This window comes from Mauremys reevesii, linkage group 1 (assembly GCF_016161935.1).
Source record: "Mauremys reevesii isolate NIE-2019 linkage group 1, ASM1616193v1, whole genome shotgun sequence".
NCBI lineage: Eukaryota > Metazoa > Chordata > Testudines > Geoemydidae > Mauremys > Mauremys reevesii.
In genome coordinates this window covers 268,505,591-268,520,357 of record NC_052623.1, presented here as the reverse complement: position 1 = coordinate 268,520,357, position 14,767 = coordinate 268,505,591, and the positions used below count along the sequence as shown (strand labels likewise).

The window sequence follows — 14,767 nt, the reverse complement described above, 5'->3', positions numbered from 1 at the left end:
GGACAGGGGGTGGTGGGTAATAGGAGCCTATATTAGAAAATCACCCCAAAATCAAGACTGTCCCCATAAAATTGGGACATCTGGTCACCCTAGAAACAGGGAGCATGCTGGGGGCCCTCCATCCTTGCACTCATAGGACTGCCATCAATGGAAGAGCCTTGTTAGATTATCTAGTGATCCTCCCTCTCTGGCCATTACAAAATTGTTCCCTTACAGCATGTTTTCCAGTGCTTTGGTTTACATATCTGCAACAACTTCCACCACTTCCTTTAAGGGCCTATTGCGGAGTCTAGATCCTCCAGACAGGAAGGTTGTCCTGATACACTATTCAAAATTTCCCTTCCACAATATTAACCCATTACTCCTAGCTCTAGCACCTTGATCCATCCCAAACTCCTCCTCTCTCTCCTTGGTTACACCCTGAGGATACTTGCAGACAGTTGTTTAACTAAACTGTGTATCAGCAATAGGTTGAATCCATTTGTTTATTCTTTGGCCTGGTCCCCACACAAAGTGGCACCAGTTCAACTAAAAGGTGTTATTTTGAACTGATTTAGCTAAACAGGTACCACTTTGTGTGCAGCCACACTTAAATTGATTTTAACCTGATATCAGTCATGCTTGCACCTGCAACAAACATAAGAGTGACAGGTTTCAGAGTGGTAGCCCTGTTAGTCTGTATCAGCAAAAAGAACAAGTACTTGTGGCACCTTAGAGACTAACAAATTTATTTGGGCATAATGTTTTCGTGGGCTAAAACCCACTTCATCGGATGCAAGCAGTGGAAAATACAGTAGGAAGATATATCTATAACTATATTATATACACACACATACACACACAGAGAACATGAAACAATGTGTGTTGCCATACCAACTATAACGAGACTAATCAGTTAAGGTGCACTATTATCAGCAGGAATAAAAAAACAAAACTTTGCCCACCTTAATTGATTAGTCTTGTTATAGTTGGTATGGTAACACCCATTGTTTCATGTTCTCTGTGTGTATATATATATATATATATATATCTTCCTACTGTATTTTCCACTGCATGCATCCGATGAAGTGGGTTTTAGCCCATGAAAGCTTATGCCCAAATAAATTTGTTAAACATAAGAGTGTCCACACATGGGCTTGCACAGGTGTAACTAAATCAGTTTTTAAGTCAATTTAAATTAAACCAGTGCAAGTTGTGTGTGTAGACAAACCCTTTGATAGCATCCCAGGGAATGGTTCTCAGGATTGGATAAGCAATCTTAATAGCCAAGGCTCTCCTGACTGAGATTTGGAGTCAACTAGCAGCTGGTGTAAATGAAGCATGAAACATCTTGGATGTATAGGAAACTGGGAAGAAACACAGCACCTGAGGCAAGACACTGGTGAGGGTGAGGGTGGGAGACCATCACAGACCTCTCCCATAAAAAAAAAAATGAAAATACAACAGAGCAAAAATAGCTTATGGGCTGCTTGATTCATACAATAATGTCTGCTACAAAGAGTTGATTGACCAGCGTGTTTCCTCACCTGGGTAGAAGACAGGATGGCTGGAGGACCAGAAGCAAGGAGGGTATCCAAAAGAGCCTATGGTCCCAGAACAGCAGGAGCTGCAAGCCGAGTGATTGAGACAAGTGCCCCCCTGTACTTCCATCCAAAAGCCTCCAGAACACAGCAGTGCAAATGCAAACAGCTGAAGAGCTGGCTGACTTGTGCAGAGATGTCAAATATAGGCCACTGAAGTTAATAGAAAACTCCCATTGATTTCACTGGGCTTTGGATCAGGCCTTCGGAGGAGATGCAGGTGTTTTGCTTGACCTTTTATTAATACTTTTGCAGTCCCATTGACCAGGCTTCTCTGTTTTTCATTCCACCCTCCTCCAACCATCCACCTGGGTGGCTGACCTTGAAGCTTGTTATCTGTTCATCTTTGACAGAGACAAATACTTTGTAAACTGCAGGTTTCAGAGTAGCAGCTGTGTTAGTCTGTATCCGCATGACGTGGGCTGTAGCCCACGAAAGCTTATGCTCAAATTCATTTGTTAGTCTCCAAGGTGCCACAAGTACTCCTGTTCTTTTTATAAACTGCAGGAATCTTGAAGGGACTGCATCCAAATCAACAATTCATCCCATTCCTACTACAGTAGAACCTCAGAGTTACGAACACCCCAGGAATGGAGGTTGTTTGTAACTCTGAAATATTCATAATTCTGAACAAAACTTTATGGCTGTTCTCTCCAAAGTCTACAGCTGAACATTGATTTAATATAGCTTTGAAACTTTACTATCAGAAGGAAAATGCTGCTTTCCCTTTATTTTTTTAGTAGCTTACATTTAGCACAGCACTGTACTGTATTTGCTTTTTTTCCCTTTTTTGGTCTCTGCTGCTGCCTGATTGTGAAATTCCAGTTCCAAAAGCAGTGTGTGATTGACTGGTCAGTTCGTAACTCTGGTGTTCTACTGTACATTTAGCTGTTTTAATCTGCCTCTTTTATCAGCCCCTTATTCTCCCTCGGACACAGAGCTCATGGACTCTCACTGGAAACATTCACTTGTATAGGCTTGAATAAGAAGGCTGTAGTGGGGACTGGGGACTAACTCGAGGGCCATAACTAGAGGAGAATGACAAAGCAGTAATGTGTTGAGCTGGGAGGGAAGGTATCTAGAGAGGGTGCCATCGGGACTGGTGCAAGGTCCCATGGTATTTACTATGTTAATTAATAATCTGGAAGTGGGAAGAAAGAGCTCATTAACGATAGTCACAAATTGGAAACACATTGAGAAGTAATACAAAAGGGACTGAAAGCAACCAGGAAAGGGGCAGGAGATTCAATCTGGAAAAAGGGGGAAATGATTTGTGTTTCAAAAGACATACGTAGATGAATAGGTACAGTAAGAAAGACACCTACAGGCAAATATACAAGCAGGTAGAACAAAGGCATATAAGAAAATATTGCAGATGAATTAAATACATTTAACAATTGTGTGTGTATTATGGTTACAGATAGTGGGCCCAACTGGGTTCAAGGTTGCATTGTGCTTGGTGCTGTACGTAGTAAGAGACAGTCCTTACCTCAAAGAGTTTACAGTCTGAATAGGCAAAGGATGGATGAGAGGAAGGATTATGCTTTACAGATGAGGCACTGACAAATGAAGTGATTTGCCTATGATCACACAGAAGTAGGGCTGGTGTCTCATCTGGGTGCAGCACAGAGTAACTTTAGCTCAGGGCCATTCCTATTTGTCTTTGCTTCTTGCACGTTATGAAATCGATATTAGCTGGAGCTCAGTGGTCTCCGAACTGGTCTTGGAACCATCTGAGTCCAATTGGGATTTGTTCCCTTGTTCATGTTTTTTCTTTAGCACTACAATTAAACTGTGTCTCTCTTTCATGAGCCATACATAATATGCTGGTGCATTTCCTTGCAGCTGTTAATACTCGAAGTGTTATCTGCTGTTGAAATGAGGATTAAGGAGAGCGTCTCCCACAATATGACAAGGCAGGGTTTCTAGCAGAATAACAGGTTTGAGAGCTCTCAGTACGTGCTAGCGGAATGTTTGGCTCTGTGCACAGGCCCAGAAATTGAGGTGCATTTACAATAGTTACATAAAGAGGCGTTACCCCAGCAAACAAACCTGTTTGTTTTAATCACACTTTTCCCTGCCTTTTGTCTCCAATGTCCCAGTTCCAAGCTGCAGCTTAACTGAGTTCATAGACTCACGGGCGGGGGAGAAGAGGGAAGAGCGAGAAGATGGCTGTATGCCAGCTTTGTGGCTGCTTGAATTTTGGTGGGATCTGCGGGGGCGGGGGAAATCAGTCCAGTCCCCACCCTGATCTACAGTAGCCCAGAGGCTATGCTAATGTCCTTTCAGCTGCAACTAGTCACAAAGCACCAGCAGCCAAAACCAGAGGGAGTACCAAAGTCCCCTGTCCTTCCCCTTACTGCCCTCCTGCATCAGGGCTGCCAGGGGTGCGGCAAATCGCCATTCCTCAAGCTCTGGGTATCCTGAGGACCCCTCTTCTCTATGCTAGTGAGACTCCCAGATGGCTGGTTCTAAGGCCCCTTTGGGACAGCAGAGCCAACCGAAAGGGGCTGCAGCACAACCTAGAACTGAGGCAAAGTGCTTTTGATTTCTGGCCATTCAGGCTGCACCTAGGTACAATTAAGGAAGTGGGTGTTGCTCCAGACCCAAAAGATTTTGTCATTTTAAGTGTGTAAGTAGGGCCTCATTTGCCAGCTGATTGCTGACTCTCACTAAGGGCATGTTTCCAACAGGTTTTGGAAGCGAGTCCTGACTCGCCAACGTCAGGGCCCTGCCTCAGTCTGTCCTGGATGAATCCCCATGTCGCAGGTGACTCTGAGCGCTATTGTGTTTGCTTATTTGAATACAGTCATTTCAGTGGCATGCACCATTGCTGCACTGGATATTATTAGCAGTTTTGGTGGTTTTTTAAATATATAAACAGAGCACTTGACAGTACCCACAGGAAGTCATAGCCCCGCCTCAAAGAATTTCCAGACTCGGGCCTGATGCCAAAAGACTACCAGGCACCGTCCTTGCTACCATGAATGGTCCAACTGTCTTCTGTGCAATTAGTCATTGTAAGAAACACTTAGCCTGGTAATAAGTGTCTGCAGGACCCTAATTTTAGACATGACAAGTAAATGCAACAACCAAAAGGCAGAGGAAGAGCTGAGATAATGCATTGACGAGGACTATATGAATATGTAGCGAGACAGGGTGAAGAAGGCAAAGTGCACAAAACCCAATATCCTGTATTCACTCAACCCAAGTGCAGGGATATTGTGATGGTGCCATTAAAAGTGCTCCTATCCCACGGACTCCGTTTTTGTGGACATCATGGAAGAAGTGCATATTCAGGGGGAGTGTGAAGGGGACAGTGCTCCATCATCATTATCTGATTGGCTCTCACATTTGTCAGGCCTCCGTATGGATATTTGCAGACTTGAAAAGCATTCCAATGCTAATTTAAATAAATGAATGACTCAAAGGTTTGCCTCGGAAAAGGGCATTTTAACCAGCCATTGAAGCATCAAATACCTCAGGGAGTCTTAATTTGCACAGTTATTTTTCTTTTTTTAAACCTCTTTCCTTTGATGTAGCCAAAGATGTTCACAGGTACTGTAATGCAAGGTATAGGAGGTACATTTTGTGCATTTCCTCCAGTTTGAAGAGCTCTCAGGGACATGCATTTAAAAGGGTGTTTTCCGACATCTATTGCTGCCCATTTTGCTCATCAGCATGTAAAGGGACATTATGATGATCTGACTTTTTTTTGTTCCCATTGGGATGACAAATCCTCTCTCTCCGAAGCACGCTCCAAGTAGCCAGGTCAGAGCAGATGTGCTGGAGCAGAGAGAAAGAATCCTTCTTCTACCTCAAACAGCAGCTGCAGAGTTACTCCATGGAAGCTAGCTAATGTGCATCTTGGCAGTTGGTGTCATCTCTTCAGCCCCTTATATGGCCACCAGAGGATGGAGGCTCTTGCATGTGTCCAAAATACCATAGATGCCTTAAGGACAAAAGGAGCTCAGGCCTGCAGGAACTGCTTTTGAAGACTCAGTGATCACAGATTGTATTGGGGTGGGAGAAGAATGGATAGAGGTAACACTCCTCATCTGCAGCCCCCCCTTTCCACTTCCTGTCACCTGCCTCCCCTCACACATAGTGCCAAAAACCTCAGCCATAGTAACTACGGGGCAGCAAAGTTCAAATGTTCCAAAGGGGTAGTGCTGCCCACTCTTGTCACACTTGATGTTTTTCTTAAAGCCCCAGCGCCTGGAGTCATGTGATTCGGAGACTCAGCTTTCATTTGTTTAAAAGTAGAAGTTTTTAGCCCTCATGGTTGCAGAGAAAAAGCTTGAAAACATGACCAGCGTGTACCCCTCCCCTCCCCAAAGGCTCAGAAATAAGAAAGCAATTACAAAATTAATTGTGTTTATTTTTAAGCCCACGATTTGTATGCTAGTCTCATGATTTTTGAGGCCTGAACACTTGGAGTTGATAATAGTGCAGTGAATGCCACAGTCTCTTAAAAAACACAGGAAAGTCCCTGGACACAGGCCTAGGAATGTCTGTTTTTCTGGGAAACGCTTAATCAAGGCATCGTGACGCAGCAGGTCACAAACTCAGAGCTTTCTTGATTTGAATAGAACTCACGTTAACTCTTTCCTTGTTCTACTTCCTTCCTATGTTTAGCCTTTCTGGCTCACGGCCTAGGTTTAAAATGTGTTAATTGTCAGAGCAGGGACCATGACTACATTTTAATCTCTGTGTAATAATAGCAAAAGATATAGTGCTATATACATAGTTAATAGCAAACATCCTCTGTGAGGCAGCAGAGTATCTACACAAGGTCCTAAAGTCCTGGCCCAGAATGCACTAGATTTAGTGTAAAACCTAAGATGGATTCTCTGGGAGCAGTCTCTGTGGTTGGCGTATATCTAGTGATAGTAAATGTGTCTGTAACTTTTTATAAAATGTGCTTTTACATTAAAGGGAAGGAGTCTGTGGTATAAAGGACTTGGGTAGTATCCCTTTACATAACTCTGCTAGAGGGCTCACAGCTCACTCTGTTCTGCAGTTCAGAAACCAGACAGAGTAGCGGTGTTTAGATGTTTTGTAAACATGGTTTAGATCCTAATGGGCCCTGTGGTCCCTTCCTATTTCATATATGGCCTAAAAGGCAGAAGACACAGCAGTGGCTCCAAGTTCTCAGCAGAACAGTAGGGAATGTCATGAGGACCTCGGACATGCAAGTCAGTCTCTCTCCTAGACGCTCTCTCATTTATAGCGATCTCAGCAGTTATTAGTAACAATAGAAAATAAAATGTTTTAGGAGATGGTATTGTTAAGTTGACACAATATTTTTAATTGAGGACATTGAGGGAAATTTAAATCCTAGGAAAGAACCATGTTAAAGGTACTGGGCCTTTGAGGGGATGTCTGTGGTGCAACGAAAAGCCCACGGCTGGCCTGTGCCAGCTGACTTGGTTTGCGGTGCTCGAGCTAAGGGGCTGTTTAATTGGGGTGTAGATGTTCAGGCTCGAGCTGCAGCCCGGGCTCTAGGACCCTGCAAGGTTGGAGGGTCCCAGAGCTCAAACTGCAGGCTAAACCGTATCTACATGGCAATTAAACAGACCCTTAGCCAGAACCAGCTGGCATAGGCCAACCGTGAGTGTCTAGTTGCAGTGTAGACATACCGTGAGAGAACTTAAATGATGGTATGGGAGTAGTGTGTAGGAGATATAATGATGGTATGGGAGTAATGTATAGGAGATATAATGATGGTATGGAAGTAGTGTGTAGGAGATATAATGATGGTATGGAAGTAGTGTGTAGGAGGTATACAGATGTGGATATATGATGTTAGTTAATACAAACACTTCTATTAGCACATGTTAATATGTAACATTGTTCATAGGTTTGTAGGACCAATAAAGTTATCATGGTGCACTACAAATGGCTTCCTTATCACAAAGCTCTTACGAGGAAACTCTAGGAGCTTTTGATTACCATTCTCCAGAATACACTGGCCACCAAACTTGCCCCTCCAAGTGCCGTGACAGCATATCCTATTCCTTTGAAGGTGCTGGACGCAGCAAGACAAGCTGTTACTCTTGCTGCTCGGTTACACTGGAAGCTCTTAAGATGCTGACCCCCAGCCCTCTAAGCAGTGCTCCAGTCCTAAAAAATGTAGTACCGGAATGCACTGCCGGTAAGTGAAAATACCAGGAGTACTCAAATGCCAAGACAGCTTCCCCAAGACACTGCTGGAATGGGGTTTTCCAGCATTCCCACAGACTCAAGCCCCATCCATAGGTTTTTTCTTTCACTGAATAGATGTGTGTTTCAGATTATTTCCCCCTGACATTCGTTAACTTTACAAAGCTGAATTCAATTTGTGGTTTCCTACTTATCTTTAGCTCATCTCTGACTCCCAACTCCTTGCAGCTGTGGGGCCTATTCTCATTTCCATTGAAGACAATGGCAAAACTCCTATAGGAGCAGCTCTTCCATAGTAAAGAACAGTCAGCAGCTCAGACAGGCACTTAAGCTGTCGTGGAGCACAGGTGATATAACTTGTGGCTTTAAAATATTTTGTCACACACTGTGCAAACAACAGGTTTGTCTGCAATTAAATCCACCAAGGTGGGGAGGGGACAGGAAACATGGGTGGTTTGAGAGTGTTTGGATCTGCAGCTCAGTTTCCAGCAGTTCTTCACTGCTCTTACTCCAAACAGAGTAACCAAAAGGTGCAGTTTTTCCCTCCATTTCAGTATCCTTGTAAGTAACAAGGAGTCACCTACCCTCACATACGTGGTCAGAAGCACACCAGTGCGCAACTCAGCCATATAAGGCACCGGAGTTTGACTATCCTAATCCCAAACTAGTGTGCAAACAGCTCAAGGGGAACTCTCTGTTGACATTTTGAGTCAGACTTCCTCCCACTCTAAAAGTGCCACCATACCTGCAGAACCGCACAGCCACTTAACATGGTAAATAAAGACACCTTGTTAATACAGAAACAGGTAAGCAGCATGCTTAGTAGTAGAAGTGATTGGAAACTGGCATTTCCATTCTGCAGGAAATCCCAACATTTTAAAATTTTGGTTTTGGTCCAAATCAGAACAAGGAGTCACCATTTTTTGCAGAACAGAAATTGTTATTTGGAAACATCTTGTTGCAATCATACTGAGAAACGAGATATTAAATATTAGTCTAATATAAAAATCAAAACAAAATGAAAAACAAGAAAGTGGGCATGTTGTGTGTCGACAATATCAAAACAATAAAACTCACAACAATTCATTTGACACTTTGTTGAAAATTCCTTCAAAATAGACATGTTCCCACAGAGTTTTGATTTTGATGAAAGTGCATTTTCTGATGGAAAAATTGTTCCATTGGAAACTTTTTGACCAGCTCTACTTAGCATACTTGCCTTGTGCTACCTTTTGGCCACTTCTGCACCTTGCAAGATTTAGCCCTTAATTGACATGCTACTTCATCATTAGTGTAGATATCAAGACAGACTAGATTGATATTAAATTTCTCTGACACTCCATAAGCTCCCCATCCACTCAATAACATGCAACGGTGTTTTCTTATTGCTCTTTTGGGTTCTTGAGGCAGTTTTCAATCCATGCCAACTGTAATTTTTTTAAACTAATATTTTGGAGACAATCAAACGCTTTTTAAAAATATCACATCAAAACCTCTGCACTCCTTTGTTCAATAAATATCAGACAAAAAGGGCTCAAGCTTGTCTGTTGTGATATATTCTTTATAAACTCTTTCTGCCTGGAGCCCTACTGACTTGTAGGGGTGGGTCTAGGAATGCGCTTGAGTGGATCCATTTGCAGGATCTGGCCTCAAGATTTCAATAACTTGTCAGAAAACAACTGCCCAGCATTAGCAACCATGCACATCAGCTGATCTGCTAATTATTATATTTGTTCACTTTGGACAAGGTATTTCATCTTTTTGTTTTTTAAATCAAGTGCTGACTGTGGCTCTGACCCTGCAAACACCAAGTGCTTCTGTACTGGCAAATACTCCCATTGAGTTCAATGGGGATGCTCACATGCATAAATATGCCTAAAATATTTGCAGGGTCTGCACTTCTGTGCTTAAAGCTTCACTAGTCTCAAACGAAGACATTAGAGTTCAATGTCAGGCAAAAGCTATTTTAAACCTCAGTGACATCCTAATTATCCAAACACTTCTATATTGTGTCATTAAACACGTTTTAAAAAGTATTTCAGTAGCTCAAACATTTTGGAAACACAATTAACTTCACTTACTCATTTATAAGTGGGCTGTGGGCCTATTTTCCTTCTAATTTCTCTCCCCCCCCCCCGATATTTGTAAAAGACCTTTGATTCCCCAGCACTATTAGCTAGCAGCAAACCGTTCTGTGGTTTTCATTATACTTTCTCTTCCCTGCAAGCTTTTATTGGTTCTGCATGTTCTTTGCTCTCCCCATCTTTTCTATTTCGTATACAAGATCTATTTATTTACCACCTTCAGCTCTCTGAGAAGCCCCTTTTGTGAAGCACTTTGGATATTGTTCTGTGGGGCAACTGAGAACTTTTGAATGAGCTAGTGATGGAAACAGTAAGGAGAAACAGACTCGGTGAACAGGACGCATGGAAATTGGCTTTTTAAAGCAATCATTTAACTACCTGGTTCAAAAAATCCTTTCCCAAAGCCTCTTGCTGCTGATATGCTTGCTCCTGGTTTTATTTATCAGCTGCACTCCTATTTTAAGGATTAGAAGTATTTCTCTTCAATGGTAGGAAAGTATTTATCATTTCACCTGCAGCCAAATAGGACCGGGAAAAGAATGCTACAGCTGATGGGCAGGTCAGCTGAAGCCAGTTCTAAACTGGTTGCTCTGCCTCAGTGCTCATCAGAACTTGCTGTGTCCTTTCAGAAATGGAGATTTTGCTTCTGGGCATATGTCTGATCAGCATAGTTCACTGCATTCGGCATTCGGGGATCATTCAGATAGAACAGGCAAGGAGGAGCTCTGCCTAAAGCGATCCATTTATACAGGCCAACAGGATTCCACTGCAAACCGGGCCTCAACTTGATCCTGTCTTTTGGTAACAGACTCATTGAATGTTAATGTTAAGCACCCCGCAACCATGGCAATATCAGCTCACTGCGTTAGTGGTTTGGATCTCCACCAGAACATTTGTTTATATGTTTTTGTTATTGGTTTTAGTATCAAAATGTGTAGCCATGGAAATTAATGATTACCAGACACTAGGGTTCCATAGGTCATCTCTTCTGTGAGTAAAGCTTTGGAATGAGTAGGAGGGAGTCTCTTCTGCCTGCTGTCCTGGCAGTGGAAGTGGCTTATGGGCACGCTACACTAACCTAGAGATTTGGTGGCCTGGGAGGTCATATTGGAAAGCTGTTCCTCACTCAACTTGCGCAAGGGGCACATTAGTCAGGGGCCTGGTTCTTGGTTACTGCTCTTAAAAGGGGACCCAGCAGCTGAAGTTCCTCTGCAAGTTTCCCCATTGTACAAAACCATTGTGACCCAGCTCCGTACACTGGGCTATGTAGCCAACCAGTCCCCACCTTGTTTGTGCTCGGCTGTCTCACCTGCCCATCCCACTCCTTACAAGCGAGCCGGAGAAAGACAGAGCTGCCTGCTGGACTCTGCTCTTCATGGCACCTTCCCCTTGGTCTCCTCCTGAGAAAGCAGAATTACAGGACTCTCCCTTCTAAACAGTTCCCTTCTCTCTGCATTAGCTGAGTCTAGGCTAATTTGTACAGCTAAGGGATGGGGGGGGGGCGGGGCGGGAGAGAAAATGAGGGAGGCCCTAGTTGAATGGAAGGACTTATTTGCTTATCTGCTTAGTTCTAGCAGAGTCGACTTGTTGATATGCTGACCATAATGCAGTGCCTATTTAGTCACACCAGTTCCAATTCTCCACTGGCTTGTGTGATATGGCAGTGTTTACACCCACTGTGTGCTCACTGTGAGGAGGATTACACAAGAGGCAGGGCAGTGAAGAATCAGGCCCTCAGCCTTTTCCAGAGTGGAGTTTTGGGTCAGTTTTTGACACAGTAACTTCAGTTTCTGCTGTTTATGTTTTTAAATTGCTCAGGCACCATGAGAAATCCACGAGGTACAGCATGGTGCAGCAGAGAGGGCAAATGCCTGCAATACCCTTGGAAGACCTTGTTGTATTCAGTTTATGTATTATTGTGGGCCAGGACCTATGTAACGTCTGTAGGGGGAGATGTGACAGATGTAGGACCGGGAAATTCAAGAGACTAGACTGAAAATTGTGCCAGTCAAGTATGGACTTTCAGGACAATAATTGTGAAGTGGATTTCCTAGAGAGAAATGAGAGCAAATACCTCAACTCCAGTTATGCAAAACCCCTGCCTTTTGAAGCTATGCCCTGATGACTGAGCCATTGGCTGCTGATTACTTGTTGCAAAAGGCCCAGATCAAAGGCCCAAGCTAATTCTGGATCAAAGGATATATATACACACACTTGTAACCACAGGGAAAACCCAGTTATGGGATTTGAACGCCAAAACTCCACAGAGCCTAAGGTTGGAGCTGAGGTGACATCTAGTAAGCTTTTTAGTGCATGGAGGTTCTTTATGGTTTTCATATGTTTTCACCTTAAGAATAGATGTGCTTGCCTAGAGTTTGTGGTAACTTATAACTGTTAGTAATGCACTGGTCATAGCCCTTGGAGAGAGGGCAAAGCACAGATGCTGGCCTTTTTGGGCAGTCTGGCTTGCTGGGGATCTCACAGCGTAAGCAGAGAACTATGCAGCCTTAAAATCCCTGGTCAGGCAGGAGTAAAATGTGGGTTTTCATCCAAGGGAGGTGATGTGTGGGAGCCAGAAGCCTAAAATGGGTGCCCTTGGTGGACACTGAGGGGGAAAATACAGTGCGGTTGCCCTGAAACTGTGACACATGGAACAATGTGAGACGGCCATCCCTTCTTGTGGTTTACCACTTTGAACTTCTCTAGGTGCTGGATTAAGCTTGGAGCTTCCCGCGACAAAGGTGGATTAAGGCCATAAACAGACTGGCTGGTTTGAGCCTTACGGTTTGAGAGGACCTCCAGATTTTGGCAAATACTTGGACCACCCTGGTGGGTGAGGGAAGACATGTCGTCTGAATCCAGATCTGTTTTGAGTTATACCCTGAATGCTAGGGAATGGCCAGACCATTTAGTTACTAGGCTCATTCCCATCTGATTCTATGACAGTTTCATACACTTAACCCCCCCGCAAGAGCTCAGAGTAACTGTAGAAAACTCTCACCAGTTGGTGCTCTCCCCTGTGGCAGGGCATGATGTTGCAGGACCTTCTCATAAGTCACCTCCACTGAACAGCCACTCAGGCCTGCTGGTGGTCCAGTTCTTCTTGTGATCTGGGCCTCTGGCCAGGTCACATTCGGACTCATCCCTTCCAAGGTAAACCAGGAATCCAACAAAGTGATAGTCCCCTGCTCTCACACTGGACCTTCGGCATGACTCAAGAGTCAGTAGTCTTCACCCCTTGTATCAGGGGTTTTTGCACCACTTTCCTCAGGAGGCCCTAGGGCAGTGGGTATGCAGCCCACAATGTGTTATGTGGGCCACATCCAATACTACCTGTATGGCCCTGATGGCACATGAGCTGCAGCTGTGTGCTGATTGGGCCACAAGCAGCCCAGGAGCCACAGGTTGAGAACCACTGCCTTAGGGGAACCCACACTCTCCCTCTATTCCAAGGTCCAGTCCAGGGACCCTCTCGCAAGCATACTAAGCTTGTCTACTCAGACACCTTATTTTTAATCCCTGGACCACTTCCTCCCTGGCCCTATCTCAGGGCCTCTCTCAGAGCCCTTGCTGGACTCAGCATGTCTGTTAGTCCCTCTGTTGGCCTCTTCTCTAGGCCTATTGCAAAGAGCTTCCTAACACTTAACTACCATCTCTTTTGCTCTAGGCAAATTTTTCTACTCCACTTACAGGTAGGGTTACTACTGCTGAGCCATAAGAACAGCCATTGGCCATCACCCAAACACCAACAAAAGCCAGCCACTGGCCACCTAACAAAAAGCATCCACCTATAGCTAAAGTGGATGAGGGAAACATTTTACACACACAGATTTTAAAAAGTGTATTTTGATATTTTGTCACTTTTCTTACCTGGGTTACAGGGGTGTGAAACGTAGAGCATTCTAACATGTCCCCACTGAAAAAAAGAAACTAACAAGGAAGCTAGTTGAAAACCAGCCACATAGCAACCCTATTCATAGGTCAACTCTCTGACACTGCAGATAGCTATAACAAAGCAGAGATCCCCAGGGCACACACACTTCCCCTAGCATTCCTTCCTGTTTATAATGACCCAGCTCCTCTGCAGCTGGGCCTAATACTAAATTGGGCCTGGCCCACCCTTCAGGAACTAACTGGACTCTTAGGCACCTGTTAACCCTTTGTTTGCAGCATGAGGTCTATACACACCATCCCAGGAACCTTCACTTTGGATTTCCAGGCTAACAGTTGTTTTTTTGAGAAATTTGCAATAGTCTCTCTTTTGGGTGTTTTAAATCATGGATATTTACAATCTTCAGGCCATATTCAATGTTTTGCCTAGCTATTTCCTGTGGTGCTCTGTACCTCAAAGTAGCACTCTGGAACCCCCATATTCATCACTGTCATATAAGTATATGTTTTGTACAAAGTATGCCTTGTGAGGTATCATTTTTAAAGTCTTGATCTGTTGAATATTAATACCCTGTTGGATTGTATGTGTTACCATTGTATGGGAAGTTATGATATTTTGCTATGTGTGTGTTACTGAAATATGTTGTGAGGTTGGGAACACCCACAACCAACCTTTCGGGTACAGTGAAGCATCCAGATGCGCTGATGGCCCATTGAAGGGAATCCACTCTCCCAACATCTCAGATAGAGCACATATACAATGGAGAGTGGTTGACCCACATTATAGCAAAAGATCTTTCCAGCAAGCTGGAAGAAACTATAAAGAGGGGAAGTAACATCATGACTTGGTCTCACCTTCCCACAACTCAACACCTGGAAACATGTCTAGAGGACAAAGTCTTTGAACCAGGGGAGGGTGGTCCTGGGCTGGAAGGCAGTTCTAGCCTGTGCATTGAAGATCTGTGACCAGTTTGTACCATCTGTCAGGGTGAGACTGCTTGACTCAAATCCTGTTTAGTTTATAGAACTCAGACTGCAAATTTATTT

The 14,767-nt window shown here is 43.9% G+C and overlaps 1 protein-coding gene across 3 annotated transcripts in view; it reads right to left on the bottom strand.

Annotated features, from left to right (window-relative positions):
• Positions 1-13,851, bottom strand: part of MGAT3 (beta-1,4-mannosyl-glycoprotein 4-beta-N-acetylglucosaminyltransferase) — a 59,791-nt gene extending 45,940 nt beyond the window's left edge. For 2 of the 3 annotated variants that reach the window (XM_039488613.1, XM_039488729.1), the window contains exon 1: positions 13,700-13,851. The gene's annotated coding sequence lies outside the window, so the exon portion shown is untranslated. Of the gene's footprint in view, positions 1-12,830; positions 12,925-13,699 lie in introns of those variants that run through there. The other variant, XM_039488660.1, reaches the window with a different exon arrangement.
• Positions 13,852-14,767: the final 916 nt, after the last annotated feature.